Genomic DNA, 25,628 nt, shown 5'->3' on the forward strand with positions numbered 1-25,628 from the left:
CCTGCTCAAGTGGGTCCCTGACCCCTGAGCAGCCTAACTGGGAGACATCCCCCATTAGGGGCAGTCTGACACCCCACACCTCACAGGGTGGAGTACACCCCTGAGAGGAAGCTTCCAAAGCAAGAATCAGACAGGTACACTCGCTGTTCAGAAATATTCTATCTTCTGCAGCCTCTGCTGCTGATACCCAGGCAAACAGGGTCTGGAGTGGACCTCAAGCAATCTCCAACAGACCTACAGCTGAGGGTCCTGACTGTTAGAAGGAAAACTATCAAACAGGAAGGACACCTACACCAAAACCCCATCAGTACATCACCATCATCAAAGACCAGAGGCAGATAAAACCGCAAAGATGGGGAAAAAGCAGGGCAGAAAAGCTGGAAATTCAAAAAATAAGAGCGCATCTCCCCCGGCAAAGGAGCGCAGCTCATCGCCAGCAACGGATCAAAGCTGGACGGAGAATGACTTTGACGAGATGAGAGAAGAAGGCTTCAGTCCATCAAATTTCTCAGAGCTAAAGGAGGTATTACGTACCCAGCGCAAAGAAACTAAAAATCTTGAAAAAAAAGTGGAAGAATTGATGGCTAGAGTAATTAATGCAGAGAAGGTCATAAACGAAATGAAAGAGATGAAAACCATGACACGAGAAATACGTGACAAATGCACAAGCTTCAGTAACCGACTCGATCAACTGGAAGAAAGAGTATCTGCGATTGAGGATCAAATGAATGAAATGAAGCGAGAAGAGAAACCAAAAGAAAAAAGAAGAAAAAGAAATGAACAAAGCCTGCAAGAAGTATGGGATTATGTAAAAAGACCAAATCTACGTCTGATTGGGGTGCCTGAAAGTGAGGGGGAAAATGGAACCAAGTTGGAAAACACTCTTCAGGATATCATCCAGGAGAACTTCCCCAACCTAGTAGGGCAGGCCAACATTAAAATCCAGGAAATACAGAGAACGCCACAAAGATACTCCTCGAGAAGAGCAACTCCAAGACACATAATTGCCAGATTCACCAAAGTTGAAATGAAGGAAAAAATCTTAAGGGCAGCCAGAGAGAAAGGTCGGGTTACCCATAAAAGGAAGCCCATCAGATTAACAGCAGATCTCTCGGCAGAAACTCTCCAAGCCAGAAGAGAGTGGGGGCCAATATTCAACATTCTTAAAGAAAAGAATTTTAAACCCAGAATTTCATATCCAGCCAAACTAAGATTCATAAGTGAAGGAGAAATAAAATCCTTTACAGATAAGCAAATGCTTAGAGATTTTGTCACCACTAGGCCTGCCTTACAAGAGACCCTGAAGGAAGCACTAAACACGGAAAGGAACAACCGGTACCAGCCATTGCAAAAACATGCCAAAATGTAAAGACCATCGAGGCTAGGAAGAAACTGCATCAACTAACGAGCAAAATAACCAGTTAATATCATAATGGCAGGATCAAGTTCACACATAACAATCTTAACCTTAAATGTAAATGGACTAAATGCTCCAATTAAAAGACACAGACTGACAAACTGGATCAAGAGTCAAGACCCATCAGTCTGCTGTATTCAGGAGACCCATCTCACACGCAGAGACATACATAGGCTCAAAATAAAGGGATGGAGGAAGATTTACCAAGCAAATGGAGAACAAAAAAAGCGGGGGTTGCAATACTAGTCTCTGATAAAACAGACTTTAAACCATCAACGATCAAAAGAGACAAAGAAGGCCATTACATAATGGTAAAGGGATCAATTCAACAGGAAGAGCTAACTATCCTAAATATATATGCACCCAATACAGGAGCACCCAGATTCATAAAGCAAGTCCTTAGAGACTTACAAAGAGACTTAGACTCCCATACAATAATAATGGGAGACTTCAACACTCCACTGTCAACATTAGACAGATCAACGAGACAGAAAGTTAACAAGGATATCCGGGAATTGAACTCATCTCTGCAGCAAGCAGACCTAATAGACATCTATAGAACTCTCCACCCCAAATCAACAGAATATACATTCTTCTCAGCACCACATGGTACTTACTCCAAAATCGACCACGTAATTGGAAGTAAAGCACTCCTCAGCAAATGTACAAGAACAGAAATTATAACAAACTGTCTCTCAGACCACAGTGCAATCAAACTAGAACTCAGGACTAAGAAACTCAATCATAACCGCTCAACTACATGGAAACTGAACAACCTGCTCCTGAATGACTACTGGGTACATAACGAAATGAAGGCAGAAATAAAGATGTTCTTTGAAACCAATGAGAACAAAGATACAACATACCAGAATCTCTGGGACACATTTAAAGCAGTGTGTAGAGGGAAATTTATAGCACTAAATGCCCACAAGAGAAAGCAGGAAAGATCTAAAATTGACACTCTAACATCGCAATTAAAAGAACTAGAGAAGCAAGAGCAAACACATTCGAAAACTAGCAGAAGGCAAGAAATAACTAAGATCAGAGCAGAACTGAAGGAGATAGAGACACAAAAAACTCTCCAAAAAATCAATGAATCCAGGAATTGGTTTTTTGAAAAGATCAACAAAATTGACAGACCACTAGCAAGACTAATAAAGAAGAAAAGAGAGAAGAATCAAATTGACGCAATTAAAAATGATAAAGGGGATATCACCACCGACCCCACAGAAATACAAACTACCATCAGGGAATACTATAAACACCTCTATGCAAATAAACTGGAAAATCTAGAAGAAATGGATAATTTCCTGGACACTTACACTCTTCCAAGACTAAACCAGGAAGAAGTTGAATCCCTGAATAGACCAATAGCAGGCTCTGAAATTGAGGCAATAATTAATAGCCTACCAACCAAAAAAAGTCCAGGACCAGATGGATTCACAGCTGAATTCTACCAGAGGTACAAGGAGGAGTTGGTACCATTCCTTCTGAAACTATTCCAATCAATAGAAAAAGAGGGAATCCTCCCTAACTCATTTTATGAGGCCAACATCATCCTGATACCAAAGCCTGGCAGAGACACAACAAAAAAAGAGAATTTTAGACCAATATCCCTGATGAACACCGATGCAAAAATCCTCAATAAAATACTGGCAAACCGGATTCAGCAACACATCAAAAAGCTTATCCACCATGATCAAGTGGGCTTCATCCCTGGGATGCAAGGCTGGTTCAACATTCGCAAATCAATAAACATAATCCAGCATACAAACAGAACCAAAGACAAGAACCACATGATTATCTCAATAGATGCAGAAAAGGCTTTTGACAAAATTCAACAGCCCTTCATGCTAAAAACGCTCAATAAATTTGGTATTGATGGAACGTACCTCAAAATAATAAGAGCTATTTATGACAAACCCACAGCCAATATCATACTGAATGGGCAAAAACTGGAAAAATTCCCTTTGAAAACTGGCACAAGACAGGGATGCCCTCTCTCACCACTCATATTCAACATAGTGTTGGAAGTTCTGGCTAGTGCAATTAGGCAAGAGAAAGAAATCAAGGGTATTCAGTTAGGAAAAGAAGAAGTCAAATTGTCCCTGTTTGCAGATGACATGATTGTATATTTAGAAAACCCCATTGTCTCAGTCCAAAATCTCCTTAAGCTGATAAGCAACTTCAGCAAAGTCTCAGGATACAAAATTAATGTGCAAAAATCACAAGCATTCTTATACACCAGTAACAGACAAACAGAGAGCCAAATCAGGAATGAACTTCCATTCACAATTGCTTCAAAAAGAATAAAATACCTAGGAATCCAACTTACAAGGGATGTAAAGGACCTCTTCAAGGAGAACTACAAACCACTGCTCAGTGAAGTAAAAGAGGACACAAACAAATGGAAGAACATGCCATGCTCATGGATAGGAAGAATCAATATCGTGAAAATGGCCATACTGCCCAAGGTAATTTATAGATTCAATGCCATCCCCATCAAGCTACCAATGAGTTTCTTCACAGAATTGGAAAAAACTGCTTTAAAGTTCATATGGAACCAAAAAAGAGCCCGCATCTCCAAGACAATCCTAAGTCAAAAGAACAAAGCTGGAGACATCACGCTACCTGACTTCAAACTATACTACAAGGCTACAGTAACCAAAACAGCATGGTACTGGTACCAAAACAGAGATATAGACCAATGGAACAGAACAGAGTCCTCAGAAATAATACCACACATCTACAGCCATCTGATCTTTGACAAACCTGAGAGAAACAAGAAATGGGGAAAGGATTCCCTATTTAATAAATCGTGCTGGGAAAATTGGCTAGCCATATGTATAAAGCTGAAACTGGATCCTTTCCTTACTCCTTATACGAAAATTAATTCAAGATGGATTAGAGACTTAAATGTTAGACCTAATACCATAAAAATCCTAGAGGAAAACCTAGGTAGTACCATTCAGGACATAGGCATGGGCAAAGACTTCATGTCTAAAACACCAAAAGCAACGGCAGCAAAAGCCAAAATTGACAAATGGGATCTCATTAAACTAAAGAGCTTCTGCACAGCAAAAGAAACTACCATTAGAGTGAACAGGCAACCTACAGAATGGGAGAAAATTTTTGCAAGCTACTCATCTGACAAAGGGCTAATATCCAGAACCTACAAAGAACTCAAACAAATTTACAAGAAAAAAACAAACAACCCCATCAAAAAGTAGGCAAAGGATATGAACAGACATTTCTCAAAAGAAGACATTCATACAGCCAACAGACACATGAAAAAATGCTCATCATCACTGGCCATCAGAGAAATGCAAATGAAAACCACAATGAGGTACCATCTCACACCAGTTAGAATGGCGATCATTAAAAAGTCAGGAAACAACAGGTGCTGGAGAGGATGTGGAGAAATAGGAACACTTTTACACTGTTGGTGGGATTGTAAACTAGTTCAACCATTATGGAAAACAGTATGGCGATTCCTCAAGGATCTAGAACTAGATGTACCATATGACCCAGCCATCCCATTACTGGGTATGTCCCCAAAGGATTATAAATTATGCTGCTATAAAGACACATGCACACGTATGTTTATTGCAGCACTATTCACAATAGCAAAGACTTGGAATCAACCCAAATGTCCATCAGTGAGAGATTGGATTAAGAAAATGTGGCACATATACACCATGGAATACTATGCAGCCATCAAAAAGGATGAGTTTATGTCCTTTGTAGGGACATGGATGCAGCTGGAAACCATCATTCTTAGCAAACTATCACAAGAACAGAAAACCAAACACCGCATGTTCTCACTCATAGGTGGGAACTGAACAATGAGATCACTTGGACTCAGGAAGGGGAACATCACACACCGGGGCCTATCATGGGGAGGGGGGAAGGGGGAGGGATTGCATTGGGAGTTATACCTGATGTAAATGACGAGTTGATGGGTGCAGCACACCAACATGGCACAAGTATACATATGTAACAAACCTGCACGTTATGCACATGTACCCTACAACTTAAAGTATAATAATAATAAATAAATTAAAAAAAAAAAAAGAATGGTAGAATTTATCAACCACCTCCACATATTATTTTACAAAAACTTGGAAGAATAAATGAAATAATAGTTATGAATACCTATTCAATTGTTGGAAGAAAAGTCACTTATGAATTTCAGGTACCATACAAACAATAATGATTGGAGGTTTGTCTGTTGCTATAATGTTGGGATATTTGGACAGAAACTTCATTCTAAATGTACAGGGGAATATATCAATCCTTTTTCCATGTGAAACCAAAGCTTCAGACACCTGATAAAAGGGGCAGTGGCTCCTGTGACTCCTAGAATCACACTATGTTCTGTCTTCCACTCTATTTTAAACACTTTCTTTCTGCCTTGACATCTCTTTTTTCTCTTTTGGGGCAATTGACTATTATTTCCAAATTTCTGCTGCCATACTTGGTAAGGAGATAGTAACGCCCCACCCACTGATATCAGGAGTGGTGACAGTGACTTGTGCTGGCCAATAAAATGTGAACAGATGGCGCATGTCATGACTGAGCAGGATATTTAAAAGCCATTGTTTCATCATTATTCCTTTTCTCTCCATTACAAAAGTGTCATGGCCCATATAGGATCTTCTTTTTCAGTCTCAGTCTAAAAATAAACACAAGCAGCAGAACTACCTCCAATTGGTGGTAGACACTATCTTTCCTTAGGAAAGGGGTTAAGTGTATTATGGGAGCAAATGAAGGGAAATAACTAATTGTGACCAAGAAAGGAGCTTAGGAAATCATATTACTTTTCTGGAGCACTCTCTCTTGCATCCTTTAGGAGGATAACACATCCCTAACACATTGCACTGTGACTCACTTGGTCAATAAAATGTCAGTAGAAAGGGTGCATGCTACATCTAAGGAAAGCTTTGTCTTCCTGCCACAATCAGATGAGCTTTGCCCAGGTAGGGGCTGTTCCTTCAGCCCCATTTCCAGACTGAAGACAAATAGTAACAGAAATGCATCGAAAATACAACAAGGAATGCATGAGGTAAAGCTTTGTTGTTCTAAGCCACTGATATGTTTGGGGTTGTTTGCTAACATTGTAAAAACTGACTGATACACTTTCTCCTTCTTAAACCCAGTTTTTATTTCTCTACCAACTAGGGTGACCAAATTTTCAGAAAGCCAACCTGGGATATAGCCAGACCAAACAATATATTTTATGACCTTATCACAAATGTATACAGAACAGGTATTAAAATAAAATTTATAGTATTCTGTATTATTTACTTTTCTGTTACATAATTATGACAATTATAAATAGTTAATAGTAGAACTAATTGAATAATGTATATGAAAAACAGCAGTATTTAATAATGCTTCTTTTTGTTCTGTGGTATAGTGGTTTATTTTTAAATTCTTACAAAGCTGTTACTTGGGTACATAAATTGGAAGGCTATTTATGTTATTTTCTAAAGCCTATAAATGTAAGATATTTTAAGAGAACAAAAACTCATTAATATGACTAATTAAAAAATGTTACCTATATTTGATTTTAAAACTACATATTTTTTGTGCCATACATATTTTTATTTTTTTTCTGTTTACTTTCCTAATAGTTCTTATTTGAATTTCCTGCAGCCTTTAGAATATTGTTCTTTCATGTATCGGTAAAACTTAATGTAGTTAAGTGTTGTACAATTCACTTTGACTTGCACATCTGTTTTCATTAAGCCCACCTTGCACTCATTCCTAGTGTCAGTTCAATGTGAACTGAACATCAAGTCAAATATCTTTTAAACAAAAATGTCTGAATATGGAATACTTGAGATTTTACTTACTGCAAGCAGCAGATTTTTAAACTTGTAGAAATTAGCTTACACCTCTCCAAAACTGAATTTACTTTTTATTGAGAGACTTATTTTGGTAGGCAGCTGTTTGTCAATCAAACCCTTTGCATCTTTAAATTTACTATGTAGTGTATCTACATCTACAATGTCATCATTTAAAAACATATTGGATGTCATCATAAGTTACACCTTTCTTTGTCAGAGAATATGGTTTTAAAGCACAGAGGTCATTTGAACTTGTGAAGTCAAAGTTGAATTCCAAATAAGTTAGAGTTTTAGCAAAGAAATTGAGAAAGTCTTATTTAACTTGGCTGCCCTTTTCTAGTGACATTTCTTAAGTTCTGAGACAATCTTATTTTCAACCAAAAGAGTCATTTCATTCCAGTAAAAGTTTTTGTCTCAACCTACACTTAACATTGAACACCACCAAGACAATCACTTCAACTTTCTCCTTTTGTCCCATCAAGGATTACCAAATAAAAACCTAGGCCTGGCACAGTGGTGCACATCTGTAGTCCCCGCTACTTGGGAGGTGAGGTGGAGGCTCCCTTCTGCCCAAGAGTTTAAGTCCAGCCTAGACAACATAGCAAGATCCTGCCTCTAAAATAGGAGGAAAAATTACTAAATAGCTTTGGGAAAACAATACAAAAATGTTTGTTTTACTACAGTTCTTTTCTTTATTCTCATCCTCCATGTATTCCCATATTAGAGATAGTCATTTTTTTTGCTGCACTCCTTGAAAATATGATTTTATGGAGGGACAGCATTTTAATATCTTTTTCATGGCCTACAACGATCACAGCCATCTTGCAGAATTGTGCCTACGTGGCTGTATCCTTCCACTTCTGTAAAACAAAATGTCAGTAAGTGTTTCTACACATTTTGAAGAAACTGAAAGTGACCCAAACTTCAGTATGAAAGCGCTATATTTCAACTCAATGGATCACACCTCCTTGTAACGTTATTGGGTATAAAATGTGCAGGATATTAGCAGCTAAGATATTTTTATGTCTTGCATAAGAAATCACAGACTGAATGGAATTTGTCAAAATGGAATTTGCCACAATTTACATTTGCACTGTCTACTGAATATGCAGATAGATGACCTGTATAGAGGCTGTAAAAGACTAACACATATGTTATCGAAATTTCCACTTTTGTTTGTCCACATTTTAGTTGCAATATTTGAATCAGGAACTATAAGTTTACTCAGTTTCATAGAATAATCAAGAGAGCGATGGGGCAGTGTATGTGCACATTTCCTGGCAGGTCCAAATTCATTGATGCCTGATTATTTTCAAGAGGAGCATTGGTGATATTAAAAAAAAGAAAAAGGTATTGATTTAGCAGTGCTTTCCTATCTTATACCTAATTTGTGAGATTCCATGTCGATATGGACTGATATATCTCTTTCTTCATTGTGCCCAATCCCAAATTATTTTTGACATATTGTGCAGAATGCTCTGTTTTGGTTATTTTATTTCCTAATCATGTCACCTGTCACTGAATCAGCACAGCTATTTAGCCTTCTTTTTGTGGCGATGTCTAGCATCAATATTGTCACCATTCTCATTTTGATTACCCGAATTCTTAGAAAACATGGTCATCATATTTAGAATGTTCAAAATTAAACTGGCATCATCTTGATGAAAAACGGAACAGTTTATTCACAGATTGTTAATGCTCATGATTACAATTTGCTTAGGTTGCACATTTAGGTCACATTTAAGTCACTTGGAGTGATGGAACAATGGCTATCTACCGTGCTAAACCACAAAACACAGTTGCCAACATCAGCAGTAAGAGGACAAATCCGTGACAGCAACTCCAGCAGGTGAGCAATCTATGTTTTAGTCATTTGATACTAAAAACAGTGTTCCTTTCAGACCTGCTATGTTTTGGAATATTTAGTGGGGTTTTCCGTTTATCCCTGAAACTTTTGCACTGATGACTGAATTCCAGGACTTTTGCTTTCCAGAGAAGAATTCCCTGGGATGCTGAACCATCAGTGCTGAAACCAGGATAGTTCTAGACAAGCTGGAAGGTTGGCCACAATAAGACCAACCCTCTCAGCATGTTTCCTCATGTGGCTGTTTGCCAAGACACAGCTGGAACACCTGTGGCTTATTTCATCTTCTATTGTCACCTTTGGCTTCATCTTCTAGAGCTCTAAGGTTAGTCACCAGGACCCCTGGACTCCAAAGTCTAAAGAGGTTCTCTTTTCAGAGGAACATATTACAACACTAATCTTTTATTATTATTATTATTATTTCAATAGGTTTTTGGGGAACAGCTGGTGTTTGCTTACATAAGTAAGTCATTTAGTAGTGATTTCCGATATTTTGGTGCACCCATCATCCGTATCCAATGTGCAGTCTTTTATCACTCACCCCACTCTCATCCTTTTCCCAGAGTCTCCAAAGTACATTGTATGATTCTTGTGCCTTTGTGTCCTCATAGCTTAGTTCCCACTTGTGAGAACATAAAATGTTTGATTTTCCATTCCTAAGTCACTTCATTTAGAATAACAGTCTCCAATTCCATCCAGGTTGCTGTATTTTGTTCCTTTATATGGCTGAGTAGTATCTCATGGGATACTACTCATATATATATATATACATATAAAATATATATAATATATATGTGTGTGTGTATATATATATACATTTTCTTTATCCACTCATTGATTGATGGGCATTTGGACTGGTTCCATATTTTTGGAATTGCAAATTGTGCTGCTATAAACATGTGTCTGCAAGTATTGTTTTAATATAATGATTTCCGCTCAAGCCTGTAATCCCAGCACTTTGGGAGGCTGAGACGGGCGGATCACAAGGTCAGGAGATCGAGACCATCCTGGCTAACACGGTGAAACCCCGTCTCTACTAAAAAATACAAAAAGCTAGCCGGGCGAGGTGGCGGGCGCCTGTAGTCCCAGCTACTCGGGAGGCTGAGGCAGGAGAATGGCGTGAACCCAGGAGGCGGAGCTTGCAGTGAGCTGAGATCCGGCCACTGCACTCCAGCCCGGGTGACAGAGCGAGACTCCGTCTCAAAAAAAAAAAAAAAAAAAATATATATATATATATAATGATTTCCTTCCCTCTGGGTAGATACCTAGGAGCAGGATTGCTGGATTAAATGGTAAATATACTTTTAATTTTGAAGAATCTCCACACTGTTTTCCACAGTGGTCGTATTAATTTACATTCCCACTAGCAGTGTAAAAGTGTTCCCTTTTCCCCACATCCCCACCAACATCTATTATTTCTACATTTTTTGATCATGGCTATTCTTGCAGAAGTAAGGTGATATGCATTGTGGTTTTAATTTGCATTTTCCTGATCATTAGTGATGTTGAGCATTGTTTCATATGTTTCTCGGCCATTTGTATATCTTCTTTTGAGAATCGTCTATTCATGACCTTAGCTCACTTTTCAATCGATTGTTCGCTTTTTTTTTTTTTTCTTGCTGATTTGTCTGACTTCCTTGTAGATTCTGGATATTAGGCCTTTGTTGGATATATAGATTGTGAAGATTTTTCTCCCACTCTGTGGCTTGTTTATTTATCCTGCTGAGTATTTCTTTTGCTGTGCAGAAGCTGTTTAGATTAATTAAGTCTCATCTATTTATCTTTGTTTTTGTTGCATTTGCTTTTGGGCTCTTAGTTATGAAGTCTTTGCCTAAGTCAATATCTAGAAGGATTTTTCCAATGTCTTCTAGAATTTCTGTGGTTTCAGTTCTTGGATTTAATTTTTTGATCTATCTTGAGTTGATTTTTGTATAAGGTGAGAGATGAGGATCCAGTTTCATTCTCCTACATATGGTTTGCCAATTGTCCCAGCACCTTTTGAGGAATAGGGTGTCTTTTCCCCACTTTATCTTTTTGTCTGCTTTGTCGAAGATTAGTTGGCCATAAGTATTTGGGTTTATTTCTGTGTTCTCTGTTCTGTTCCATTAGCCTATGCACCTATTTTTATACCAATACCATGCTGTTTTGGTTACTCTGGCCTTATAGTATAGTTTGAAATTGGGTAATGTGGTGTCTCCAGATTTGTTCTTTTTGTTTAGTCTTGCTTTGGCTATGTGGGCTCATTTCTGTTTCCATATGAATTTTAGAATTGCTTTTTCTAGTTCTGTGAGGAATGATGGTGGTATTTTTTATTGGAATTGCAATGAATTTTAAATTGCTTTTGGCAGTATGACCATTTTTACAGTATTGATTCTACCCATCCATCAGCATGGGATGTGTTTCCATTTGTTTGTATTGTCAGTGATTTCTTTCGGCAGTGTTTGTAGTTTTCCTTGTAGAGGTCTTTCACTTTGTTGGTTAAGTATATTCCTAAGAATTTAATTTAATTTAATTTTTATAGCTATTGTAAAAGTGGTTGTGTTCTTGATTTGATTAGTTGCTTGGTTGCTGTTGGTCTATAGCAAAGCTACTAATTTGTGTACATTAATTTTGTATCCTCACACTTTGCTGAATTCATTTACCAGTTCTTGGAGCTTTTTGGAGGAGTCTATAGGGTTTTCTAGGTATACAGTCATATCATCAGCAAACAGCAACAGTTTGACTTCCTCTTTACTGATTTAGATGCCCTTTATTTCTTTCGCTTGTCTGATTGCTCTGGCTAGGAAGTCCAGTATTATGTTGAGTAGAAGTGGTGAAAGTGGGCACCCTTGTCTTGTTCCAGCTGTTGCTGAGAATGCTTTCAATTATTCCCTATTCAGTATAATGTTGGTTGTAGGTTACTTTAAGTTAATCCCTTCTATGCTGGTTTTGCTGAGGGTTTTAATCATTAAGGGATGCTGAATTTTGTCAAATGCTTTTTCTGCATCTACTGAGATGATCATGTGATTTTTGTTTTTAATTCTGTTTATGTGGTGTATCACATTTATTGACTTGCGTATGCTAAACTACCCCTGCATCCCTGGTATGAAACCCACTTGATTGTGGTGGATTATCTTTTTGATATGCTGTTGGTTTTGGTTAGCTAGTATTATGTTGAGAATTTTTGCATCTGTGTTCATTAGGGATATTGGTCTGTAGCTTTCACTTTTTGTTATGTCTTTTCTTGGTTTTGGTATTAGGGTGATACTGGCTTAATAGAATGGTTTAGGGAGGATTCCCTCTTTCTCCATCTTTTGGAATAGTGTCAATAGTATTGTTACCAATTCTCCTTTGAATGCCTAATAGAATTTGGCTGTGAATCCATCTAGTCACAGGCATTTTTTTTTTTTTTTTTTTTTTTTTTTTTTTTTTTTTGCTGTTGGTAACTTTTAAATTACCATTTGAACCTCACTGCTTGTTACTGGTTTAGAGTTTCTGTTTCTTCCTGTTTTAATCTAGGAGGGTTGTACATTTCCAGAAATGTATCCTTCTCCTCTAGGTTTTCTAGTTTATGTGTGTAAAGGTGTTCACAGTAGCCTTGATTGACCTTTTTTATTTTTGTGGTATTAGTTGTAATATCTCCCATTTCATTTCTAATTGAGCTTATCTGGATCATGTCTCTATTTTTTTGGTTAGTCTCACTAATGGTCTATCAATTTTATTCATCTTTTCAAAGAACCAGCTTTTTGTTTCACTTATCTTTTGTAGTTTTTTGTTTGTTTGTTTCAGTTTCATTTATTTCTCCTGTGATCTTTGTTATTTCCTTTCTTCTGTTGGGTTTGGGTTTGTGGTGTTCTTATCTCTCCAGTTCCATGAGGTGTGACCTTAAATTGTCTATTTGTGCTCTTTCAGACTTTTTGATGTAGGTATTTAATGCTATGAACTTTCCTATTAGCACCACCTTTGCTATATCCCAGAGGTTTCAATAGGTTGTGTCATTATTATCATTCAGTCCAAAGAATGTTTTAATTTCCATCTTTTTTTTTTTTTTTTCGAGTCGAAGTTTTGTACTGTCATCTAGGCTGGAGTGCAGTGGCACAATCTCGGCTCATTGCAACTTTCTTCTCCTGGGTTCAAGCGATTGTCCTGCCTCAGTTTCCTGAGTAGCTGAAACTACAGGTGTGTACCACCACACCCAGCTAATTTTTATATTTTTACTAGAGACAGGGTTTTACCATGTTGGTCAGGCTTGTCTTGAACTCCTGACCTCAGGTGATCTGCTGGCTTCAGCCTCCCAAAGTGCTAGGATTACAGATGTGAGCCACTGTGCCTGGCCTTAATTTCCATCTTGATTTTCTTGTTAATCCAACAATCATTCAGGAGCAGGTTACTTAATTTCCATGTATTTGCAGGGTTTTGAGTGTTCCTTTTAGAGTGGATTTCCACTTTTATTCTATTGTGGTCTGAGAGAGTACTTGATATAATTTTGATTTTCTTAAATTTGTTGAGACTTTTTTTGTGGCCTATCTTATGGTCTATCATGGAGAATGTTTCATGGGCTGATGAATAGAAAGTATATCCTGCAGTTGTTGGGTAGAATCTTGTGTAAATATCTACTAAGTCCATTTGTTCTAGGGTATAGTTTTAAGTCCGTTGTTTCTATGTTGACTTTCTGTCTTGATGACCTGTTTAGTGTTGTCAGTGGAGTATTGAATTCCCCCATTATTATGTGTTGCGGTCTATCTTATTTCTTAGGTCTAGTAGTAATTGTTCTATAAATTTGGGAGCTCCAGTATTGTGTGCATATATATATATATATAGAGGACTGTGATATTTTCCTGTTGGACTAGTCCTTTTATCATTATATAATGTCCCTCTTTGTCTTTTTTAACTGCTGCTGGTTTAAAGTTTGTTTTGTATGATGTAAGAATGGCTGCTCCTGCTCACTTTTGATTTCCATTTCAATGGAATGTCTTTTTCCAACCCTTTACGTTAAGTTCATGTGAGTCCTTATGTGTCAGGTGAGTCTCTTGAAGACAGTAGATCCTTGGTTGGTTAATTCTTATCCATTCTGTCATTCTGTATCTTTTAAGTGGAGCATTTAGGCCATTTGCATTCAACATTAGTATTGAGATGTGAGACACTATTCTATTCATTGTGCTATTTGTTGCCTGAATACCTATTTTTTTCCCCACTGTGTTATTGTTTTAAAGGTCCTGTGAGATTTATGCTTTAAGATGTTTTAATTTCGGTTTATTTTGAAAATTTGTTTCAAGATGTAGAGCTCCTTTAGCAGTTCTTGTAGTGCTGGCTTAGTGGCAAATTCTCTCAGCATTTGTTTGTCTGAAAAAAGACTGTATCTTTCTTTCATTTATGAAGCTTGGTTTTGCTAGATACAAAATTCCTGACTGATACTTGTTTTGTTTAAATAATCTAAAGATAGGACCCTAATCCCTTCTAGCTTGTAGGGTTTCTGCTGAGAAAACTGCTGTTAATCCTATAGGTTTTCCTTTATAGGTTACCCAATGCTTTTGCCTCACAGCTGTTAAGATTCTTTCCTTCATCTTGGCTTTGGATAATCTGATGACTATGTGCCTAGGTGATAATCTTTTGTGATTAATCTCCCAGGTGTTCTTTGAGATTCTTATGTTTGGATGTCTAGATCTCTAGCAAGGCCAGGGAAGTTTTCCTCAATTATTCACTTTGAAGGAGGTGGATTGCTGTTGCAGGCTCCCTGGGACAGCCCAGGAACCATGAGTTGGCTTGCTTTATCACGGAAGGCTTGTGGCCTGGGGCAAGTTCTCAACCCTGCTCACCGGATGCCTGGAAATAAACTCAGTCCTGTTGTGGGGGACATGGTAATGTCCATGAGTGATGGACCAAGTTGGAAAACACTCTCCAGGATATTATCCAGGAGAACTTCCCCAACCTACCAAGAGAGGCCGACATTCAAATTCAGGAAATACAGAGAACACCACAAAGATACTCCTCAAGAAGAGCAACCCCAAGACACATAATTGTCAGATTCACCAAGATTGAAATGAAGGAAAAAATGTTAAGGACAGCCAGAGAGAAAGGTCAGGTACCCACAAAGGGAAGCCCATCAGGCTAACAGAGGATCTCTCTGCCGAAACCCTATAAGCCACAAGAGAGTGAGGGCCAATATTCAACATTCTTAAAGAAAAGAACGTTCAACTCAGAATTTCATATCAAGCCAAACGAAGATTCATAAGTGAAGGAGAAATAAAAGCCTTTAAAGACAAGCAAACGCTGAGGGATTTTGTTACCACCAGACCTGCCTTACAAGAGCTGCTGAAGAACTCACTAAACATGGAAAGGATCAACTGGTACCAGCCACTGCAAAAACATACCAAACTGTAAAGAACATCGACATTATGAAGAAACTGCATTAACTAAAGGGCAAAACAACCGGCTAGCATCATAATGACAGGATCAAATTCACACATAACAATATTAACCTTCAATGTAAATGGGCTAAATGCTCCAATTAAAAGACACAAACTGGCAAATTGGATTAAGATTCAAGACCCATCAGTGTGCTGTATTCAGGAGACCCATCAGATGTGCAAAGACACACACAGACTCAAAATAAAAGGATGGAGGAATCTTTACTAAGCAAATGGAAAGCAAAAAAAAAAAAAAAAAAAAAAAAAAAGAAAAAACAGTAGTTGCAATCCTAATCTCTGAAAAAACAGACTTTAAGCCAACAAAGATCAAAAGAGACAAAGAAGGTCATTGCATAATGGTAAAGGGAACAATGCAGCAAGAATAGCTAACTATAATAACTATATATATTTATTATATATATAACATATATTTTATATATATATATATATTTAGCACCCAGATTCATAAAGCAAGTTCTTACAGACCTACAAAGAGACTTAGACTCCCACACAATAATAGTAGGAGACTTTAACACCCCACTGTCAATATTAGATGGATCAATGAGACAGAAAATTAACAAGGATATTCAGGACTTGAACTCAGCTCTGGACAAAGTGGACCTAATAGACATCTACAGAACTCTCCACCCCAAATCAACAGAATATGCTTTCTTCTCAGCACCTCATCACGTTTGTTATAAAATTGGTCATAATAGAATCTTAAGCCTAAGAAGTGCTCAGATCTGAGAGAATAAACTCTGTGTTTCCAAGAAGCCCTCAGGATAAAGTGCCTTTTCTGCCTTTTTCTCTGACAACTAGTTAATACTTTTTAAAAGTTGAAATCTGACTCCACTTAGCTTGGGGCAATGCTGCTGTGGTCATCATGGATCACAAAGTATTGTGGCCTCTTTAAAAGTCTGAGTGAATAATTTAATTCTGACCAATAAATGTAATAAGTTCCTTCAGCCTCACCCTGCCCTTACTTGTGGGACAGATTAATAAAGGTGAAAAGTGAGTCACATAAGTGGTGCATTGATTCTTTTAGAAGCTGTTGAAATACTCTCACCACAAGGGAAATCATGGAGACAAGATTTGGCTGAGCTATATGGCCCATCAGGGATAGGCCCATGAGTGGAGTGCAGGAGGGTTGCAAGCTCCTGCCTTCTCCAGATTCCAGCTAAATGCCTCCATTTAAAAAATATTCTGAACAAATTATTTTTAATATTCAACCCTAAAGTTGAGTGTTTGGTCGACCAGGATGGTTGGGCCATGAAGCAGTGGTGGGATGTAGGGAGAAATGAAGGATGTAAGAGTTTATGATGTCAAGCAGTAGGGCACATGGTTTCATATAAAGTAAATTCATTGCATGGTTTGTTAAAGATTCTAAGGACAAGAAGTGAGACACAAATATAAGTCAAACTATTCATCACATAAAACAATTTTCCTTGCAAATGGACATTCAATAATGACAGATAAAAGATCAAATGAATGCAGCCTGATTTTTTCAGAATAAAAATGATCTTAAAATTTCCAATGCATGCTTCCATCCTTTATAACCAATAATATAAACAGATGCATAGGCATAAAAAACCAAAGCAAAGCACTAGATTTTTTTTTTTCAGTTATCAAGAATTCTGATAGAGGAACCCCTCCCCTACAAGAAAACTCTGCTATATTCAATCCAAAAAGTGCTTATTACATTTTATTTTTTTCTTCCATTCTAAGAGATCCATTCAAGGTGTATAGGTATTTTATGAGCCACTGCTTTATCTTCCAGAGAACTTCCAGCACTAGTTACTTGTTAATTACCAACTATTTCATAGTTACATTGAAATTCTAAAATAATAATTACTACGAACATATTCCATTATTTTATAAGAAGCCCCCTGTGATGCACATTTTATTAGCAGAGCAAACATGATTGCTACTTTGCTTGTATGTTGTATTTATTTCCATATAGGTTTGATTCCTTTGCAGCTTCTCATTTTTGTCTGTTGTATAATTCATGATTTATACAATATTATAGTAGGTATATGACACCCTCATTTTATTAGCTACACTATACTTTCTGCACCATATAAAGTGTGGTTCATTTTTTTTAAAATTTATTTAATTTTACCTTTTGGCATAAAACATATTTCTAAACCATTTCCTCAAGACAATTTTTGCACTTGAACCCATATTTTAAAATTTCTGTTAACTTCCTTGGATACCAAATAACATTTTAAAAGACCAAACAACTGCATTAATTGCTGTGGATTTCTACATCAGGTTGGTATCTAACAGGAAATTTGAAAATAATATGCTTATAAAAGCAAGAGCTAAGAAGAGTCTGAGTTCAATCAATGGGAATTTGATGTGTTGAAATTGAAATGCAGTCATACTTCATTAATTTACTTATGACATTTAACCAGAATTGCTATCATTTATGATACTTTTTTTCCTTTTTTTTTGAGACAGTGTCTTGCTCTGTTGCCTAGGCTGGAGTGCAGTGGTGTGATCTGGACTCAATGCTGCCTCTGCCTCCCAAGCTCAAGCCATCCTCCCACTCAACCTCTCAAGTAGCTGTGATGACAGGTGTGTACCACCACACTTGGCTAATTTTTGTAATTTTAGCAGAGACAGGGTTTTGCCATGTTGCCCAGGCTGGTCTCGAACTCCTGAACTCAAGCAATTCACCCGTCTCAGCTTCCCAAAGTACTAGGATTACAGGTGTCAGCCACTGCACCCGGCCCATTTTTGACATTTCAATTATACGAGGTAAAGGAATGTATCTGTCCAGTAGTGACTAAAGTACCACTAGCTCGAGATTAATTTTAAAAGGTTAAACTTAGGAATTCAATTTTCAAACTATTTTAGCTTTTGTATTTTGAAAGATTTGCACAAGAATTCAAGTTAAGACATTACTTTGGCTATGAAATTTCTGAAACCATTTCTTTAAAGTATCTGCTCTTTACTAATCGTCTGTTTTTTTTTTTTTTTCATTATACCTTGAGTTCTAGGGTACATGTGCACAACGTGCAGGTTTGTTACATATGTATACATGTGCCATGTTGGTGTGCTGCACCCATTAACTCGTCATTTACCTTAGATATATCTCCTAATGCTATCCCTCTCCCCTCCCCCCACCATACAACAGGCCCTGGTGTGTGATGTTCCCCATCCTGTGTCCAGCTGTTCTCATTGTTCAATTCCCACCTGTGAGTGAGAACATGCGGTGTTTGGTTTTCTGTCCTTGTGATAGTTTGCTCAGAATGATGGTTTCCAGCTTCATCCATGTCCCTACAAAGGACATGAACTCATCCTTTTTATGGCTGCATAGTATTCCATCATGTATATTTGCCGCAGTTTCTTAATCCAGTCTATCATTGATGGACATTTGGGTTGGTTCCAAGTCTTTGCTATTGTGAGTATTGCCACAATAAACATGCGTGTCCATGTGTCTTTATAGCAGCATGACTTATAATCCTTTGCGTATATACCCAGTTATGGGATGACTGGGCAAAATGGTATTTCTAGTTCCAGATCCTTGAGGAATCACATTGTCTTCCACAATGGTTGAACAAGTGTACAGTCCCACCAACAGTGTAAAAGTGTTTCAGTTTCTCCACATCCTCTCCAGCACCTGTTGTTTCCTGACTTTTTAATGATCACCATTCTAACTGGTGTGAGATGGTATCTCACTGTGGTTTTGATTTGCATTTCTCTGATGGCCAGTGATGATGAGCATTTTTTCATGTGTCTGTTGGCTGCTTAAACATCTTCTTTTGAGAAGTGTCTGTTCATATCCTTTGCCCACTTTTTGATGGGGTTGTTTGATTTTTACTTGTAAATTTGTTTAAGTTCGTTGTAGATTCTGGATATTAGCCCTTTGTCAGATAGGTAGATTGCATAAATTTTCTCCCATTCTGTAGGTTGCCTGTTCACTCTGATGGTAGTTTCTTTTGCTGTGCAGAAGCTCTTTAGTTTAATTAGATCCCATTTCTCAATTTTGGCTTTTGTTGTTGATGCTTTTGGTGCTTTAGACATGAAGTTGTTGCCCATGCCTATGTCCTGAATGGTATTGCCTAGGTTTTCTTCTAGGGTTTTCATAGTTTTAGGTCTGACATTTAAGTCTTTAATCCATCTTGCATTAGTTTTTGTATAAGATGTAAGGAAGGGATCCAGTTTCAGCTTTCTACATATGGCTAGCCAGTTTTCCCAGCACTATTTATTAAATAGGGAATCCTTTCCCCATTTCTTGTTTCTCTCAGGTTTGTCAAAGATCAGATGGTTGTAGATGTGTGGTATTATTTCTGAAGGCTCTGTTCTGTTCCATTGGTCTATATCTCTGTTTTGGTACCAGTACCATGCTGTTTTGGTTACTGTAGCCTTGTAGTATAGTTTGAAGTCAGGTAGCATGATGTCTCCAGCTTTGTTCTTTTGACTTAGGATTGTCTTGGCAATGTGGGCTCTTTTTTGGTTCCATATGAACTTGAAAGAAGTTTTTTCCAATTCTGTGAAGAAAGTCATTGGTAGCTTGATGGGGATGGCATTGAATCTATAAATTATCTTGGGCAGTATGGCCATTTTCATGATATTGATTCTGCCTATCCATGAGCATGGAATGTTCTTTCATTTGTTTGTGTCCTGTTTTATTTCGTTTGTATTTCTCCTTGAAGAGGTCCAATCCTTCATATCCATTTTAAGTTGGATTGCTAGGTATTTTATTCTCTTTGAAGCAATTGTGAATGGGAGTTCACTCATGATTTGGCTGTCTGTCTGTTATTGGTATATAGGAATGCTTGTGATTTTTGCACATTGATTTTGTATCCTGAGACTTTGCTTAAGTTGCTTATCAGCTTAAGAAGATTTTGGGCTGAGAGAATGGGGTATTCTAAATATACAATCATGTCATCTGTAAAGAGGAACAATTTGACTTCCTCTTTTTCTAATTGAATACTCGTTATTTCTTTCTCCTGCCTGACTGCCCTGGCCAGAACTTCCAACACTATGTTGAATAGGAGTGGTGAGAGAGTGCATCCCTGTCTTGTGCCAGTTTTCAAAGGGAATGCTTCCCATTTTTGCCCATTCAGTATGATATTGACTGTGGGTTTGTCAGAAATAGCTCTTATTATTTTGAGATATGTTCCATTGATACCGAATGTATTGAGAGTTTTCAGCATGAAAGGCTGTTGAATTTTGTCAGAGGACTTTTCTGCATCTGTTAAGATAATCATGTGGTTTTTGTCTTTGGCTCTGTTTATATGCTGGATTACGTTTATTGATTTGCGAATGTTGAACCAGCCTTGAATCCCAGGGATGAAGCCCACTTGATCATGGTGGATAAGCTTTTTGATGTGCTGCTGGATTCATCTTGCCAGTATTTTACTGAGGATTTTTGCATCAATGTTCGTCAGGGATATTGGTCTAAAATTCTCTTTATTTTGTTGTATCTCTGCCGGGCTTTGGTATCAGGATGATGCTGGTCTCATAAAATGAGTTAGGGAGGATTCCCTCTTTTCTATTGATTAGAATAGTTTCAGAAAGAATGGTACCAACTCCTCTTTGTACCTCTAGTAGAATTTGGCTATGAATCCGTCTGATCCTGGACATTTTTTGGTTGGTAGGCTATTAATTATTGCCTCAATTTCAGAGCCTGTTATTGGTCTATTCAGAGATTCAACTTCATCCTGGTTTAGTCTTGGGAGGGTGTATGTGTCCAGGAATTTATCCGTTTCTTCTGGATTTTCTAGTTCATTTGCATAAGGTGTTTATAGCATTCTCTGATGGTAGTTTGTATCTCTGTGGGATCAGTGGTGATATCCCCTTTATCATTTTTTATGGCATCTGTTTGATTCTTCTCTCTTTTCTTCTTTATTAGTCTTGCTAGTAGTCTATCAATTTTGTTGATCTTTTCAAATAACCAGCTCCTGGATTCACTGATTTTTTGAAAGGTTTTTGTGTCTCTATCTCCTTCAGTTCTGCTCTGATCTTAGTTATTTCTTGCCTTCTGCTAGCTTTTGAATGTGTTTGCTCTTGCTTCTCTAGTTCTTTCAATTGCAATTTTAGGGTGTCAATTTTAGATCTTTCCTGCTTTCTCTTGTGGACATTTAGTGCTATAAATTTCCCTCTACACACTGCTTTAAATGTGTCCCAGAGATTCTGGTATGTTGTGTCTTTGTTCTCATTGGTTTCAAAGAACATCTTTATTTCTGCCTTCATTTCGTTATGTATCCAGTGGTCATTCAGGAGCCGGTTGTTCAGTTTCCATGTAGTTGAGTGGTTTTTAGTGAGTTTCTTAGTCCTGAGTTCTAGTTTGATTGCACTGTGGTCTGAGAGACAGTTTGTTATAATTTTGTTCTTTTACATTTGCTGAGGAGTGCTTTACTTACAACTATGTGGTCAGTTTTTGAAAAAGTGTGATGTGGTACTGAGAAGAATGTATATTCTGTTGATTTGGGGTGGAGAGTTCTGTAGATGTCTATTAGGTCCAGTTGATGCAGAGCTGAGTTCAATTCCTGGGTATCCTTGTTAAGTTTCTGTCTTGTGGATCTGTCTAATGTTAACAATGGGGTGTTAAAGTCTCCCATTATTATTGTGTGGGAGTCTAAGTCTCTTTGTAGATCTCTAAAGACTTACTGTTTGAATCTGGGTACTCCTGTATTGGGTGCATATATATTTAGGATAGTTAGCTCTATCTTGTTTAATTGATCCTTTTACCACTATGTAATGGTCACCTTTGTCTCTTCTTATCTTTGTTGGTTTACAGTCTGTTTTATCAGAGACTAGGATTGCAACCCCCTTTTTTTGTTGTTGTTGTTGTTTGTTTTGTTTTTTTCCATTTGCTTGGTAGATCTTCCTCTATCCCTTTATTTTGAGCGTATGTGTGTCTCTGCATGTGAGATGGTTCTCCTGAATACAGCACACTGATGGGTCTTGAATCTTTATCCAATTGCCAGTCTGTGTCTTTTAATTGGAGCATTTAGCCCATTTACATTGAAGGTTAATATTGTTATGTGTGAATTTGTTCCTGTCATTATGATGTTAGCTGGTTATTTTCCTTGTTAGTTGATGCAGTTTCTTCCTAGCATTGATGGTCTTTAAAATTTGGCATGTTTTTGCAGTGGCTGGTACCAGTCAATCACATCCATGTTTAGTGCTTCCTTTAGGAGCTCTTGTAAGGCAGGCCTGGTGGTGACAAATCTCTTAGCATTTCCTTGTTTGTAAAGGATTTTATTTCTCCTTCACTTATGAATCTTCGTTTGGCTGGATATGAAATTCTGGGTTTAAAATCCTTTTCTTTAAGAATGTTGAATATTGGCCCCCACTCTCTTGTGGCTTGTAGAGTTTCTGCCGAGAGATCTGCTGTTAGTCTGATGGGCTTCCCTTTGTGGGTAACCTGACCTTTCTCTCTGGTTGCCCTTAACATTTTTTCCTTCATTTCCACTTTGGTGAATCTGACAATTATGTTTCTTGGAGTTGCTCTTCTCGAGGAGTATCTTTGTGGCATTCTCTGTATTTCCTGAATTGGAATGTTGGCCTGCCTTGCTAGGTTAGGGAAGTTCTCCTGGATAATATCCTGCAGAGTGTTTTCCAACTTGGTTCCATTCTCCCCATCACTTTCAGGTACACCAATCAGACATAGATTTGGTCTTTTCACATAGTCCATATTTCTTGGAGGCTTTCTTCATTTCTTTTTACTCTTTTTTCTCTAAACTTCTATTCTTGCTTCATTTCATTCATTTGATCTTCAATCACTTTACCCTTTCTTCCAGTTGACTGAATTGTCTATGAAGCTTGTGCATGGGTCACTTAGTTCTTGTGCCATAGTTTTCAGCTCCATCAGGTCACTTAAGGTCTTCTCTATTCTCTTTATTCTAGTTTTCCATTCATCCAATCTTTTTTCAAGGTTTTTAGCTTCTTTGCGATGGATTTGAACATCTTCCTTTCGTTTGTTATTACCAATATTCTGAAGTCTTCTTCTCTCAACTCGTCATAGTCATTCTCCATCCAGCTTTGTTCCATTGCTGGCGAGGAGCTGCATTCCTTTGGAAGAGAAGAGGCTCTCTGATTTGTAGAATTTTCAGCTTTTCTGCTCTGGTTTCTCCACATCTTTGTGGTTTTATCCACCTTTGGTCTTTGATGATGGTAACGTACAGATGGGGTTTTGGTGTGGATGTCCTTTCTGTTTGTTAGTTTTCCTTCTAACAGCCAGAACTCTCAGCCACAGGTCTGCTGGAGTTTGCTGGAGGTCCACTCTAGACCCTGTTTGCCTGGGTATCACCAGTGGAGGCTGCAGAACTGCAAATATTGCAGAACGGTAAATGTTGCTGCCTGATTGTTCCTCTGGAAGCTTCGTCTCAGAGGGGCACCTGGCTGTATGAGGTGTCATTTGGCCCCTACTGGGAGGTGCCTCCCAGTTAGGCTACTCGGGGGTCAGGAACCCACTTGAGGAGGCAGTCTGTCCATTCTCAGATCTCAAACTCCATGCTGGGAGAACCACTACTCTCTTGAAAACTGCCAGACAGGGACATTTAAGTCTGCAGAAGTTTCTGCTGCCTTTTGTTCAGCTATGCCCTGCCCCCAGAGGTGGAGTCTACAGAGGCAGGCAGGCCTCCTTAAGCTGAGGTGGGCTCCACCCAGTTCGAGCTTCCCTGTTGCTTTCTTTACCTACTCAAGCCTCAGCAATGGCAGGCGCCCCTCCTCCAGCCTCACTGCCACCTTGCAGTTAGATCTCAGACTGCTCTGCTAGCAGTGAGCAAGGCTCCGTGTGCATGGAACCCTCTGAGCCAGGCGCAGGATATAACCTCCTGGTGTGCTGTTTGCTAAGACCATTGGAAAAGCATAGTATTAGGGTGGGAGTGACCCGATTTTCCAGGTGCCGTTTGTCATGGCTTCCCTTGACTAGGAAAGGGTTTTATCTACCCTGTCCTGCACCCACTGTCCGACAAGCCCCAGTGAGATGAACCCAGTACCACAGTTGGAAATGCAGAAATCACCCATCTTCTGCATCATTCACACTGGGAGCTGTAGACTGGAGCTGTTCCTATTCGGCCATCTTGAAACCTTCCATCCTCTCAACTTCTATTGAGCATCCACCACCTGCTGCACAGTGTGCTAGGCCATAAAAGATGGTCGAAACCAAGGTCTGGTGTTAAAAACACAGGAATAGGAGGATAGTGCTTTTAAAATAGCCAGATAGTTTTTGATGGAAGCATAGCCTATTGGAAAGGATATGACAGAAGATAGGGAAGGAAGGTTAGAGCCAAAATGTGGGATGAATTAAATGTTAGGCTGAGGAATTCATTTGGAGCAATAATTAATTATCAGGTTCTACTTAAACTATTTCTGTAGACTCCTAACTGATATCTTTGCTCCCAGACTAATCTAATATTTGTCTACCCATCAAGGTGAGAATGGTTTTCCAAATTGTAAATCTGCTCCAATTACTCTGCTATATACCTTTCTACACAGTTTCTGATTTCTTTCAGGATAAAATCCAAACTCCTGAGCTAAGCGCACAAGGCCATTCATGTTCTGTCAGCTGATTTCTTCCACAGCTCATTTCATTTATCTCCACCTAATCTCCCAGCTTCTTAAAGTATCTTAAAAGCATCATATTTTCTCAGTTGCAATAAAGTCCTCTCTGAACAAAAAGGCTCCAGGATACCATTTTTATCTGTGTCCTTCGTTTCTTTCTAAAAAGAGCTCATAGAGCATCCTTCTTTTGGATGTCCACTCTTACAAAGTCAGTGTAGTTTAGTCATTTCCACTCTGTGCTGCCATAGAATGCCATAGACTGCTGTACATACCTCTATTTTGAACATTCTGTTATCAAATTGCCCACTTATTTAAAAGTTTTCCCCTAATTCACTGTGACCTCCTTAAGGGCAGAGATTTTGGCTTTTCTCTTTATATAGGACTAAAATGGATGTTCAAATACCTGTTGGATAAATGGATGCTTAAGCAATATGTGGCATGATTTGGGATGCGCTTTAGAGAAATTAATCTAGCTACAGTGAGAACTGGTTAAGAGAGACAAAAGAATACTGAAATGTGGGAGACCAGGAAAAGCTGAGGAGGTCAATGTCACAAACATTTTGGTCTTACCAGTAACTAATAATTAC

General features: G+C 38.2%; 1 long non-coding RNA gene across 1 annotated transcript in view; it reads left to right on the forward strand.

Annotated features, from left to right (window-relative positions):
- LOC123575105 (uncharacterized) overlaps window positions 1–25,628 on the forward strand; it is a 61,339-nt gene that overhangs the window by 16,110 nt on the left and 19,601 nt on the right. Inside the window, exons 2-3 of the long non-coding RNA XR_006700234.2 lie at window positions 8,990–9,118; window positions 9,263–9,458. This is a non-coding gene — a long non-coding RNA (uncharacterized lncRNA). The remainder of the gene's footprint in view (window positions 1–8,989; window positions 9,119–9,262; window positions 9,459–25,628) is intronic.

The sequence above is a fragment of the Macaca fascicularis genome, chromosome 8 (assembly GCF_037993035.2).
Source record: "Macaca fascicularis isolate 582-1 chromosome 8, T2T-MFA8v1.1".
NCBI lineage: Eukaryota > Metazoa > Chordata > Mammalia > Primates > Cercopithecidae > Macaca > Macaca fascicularis.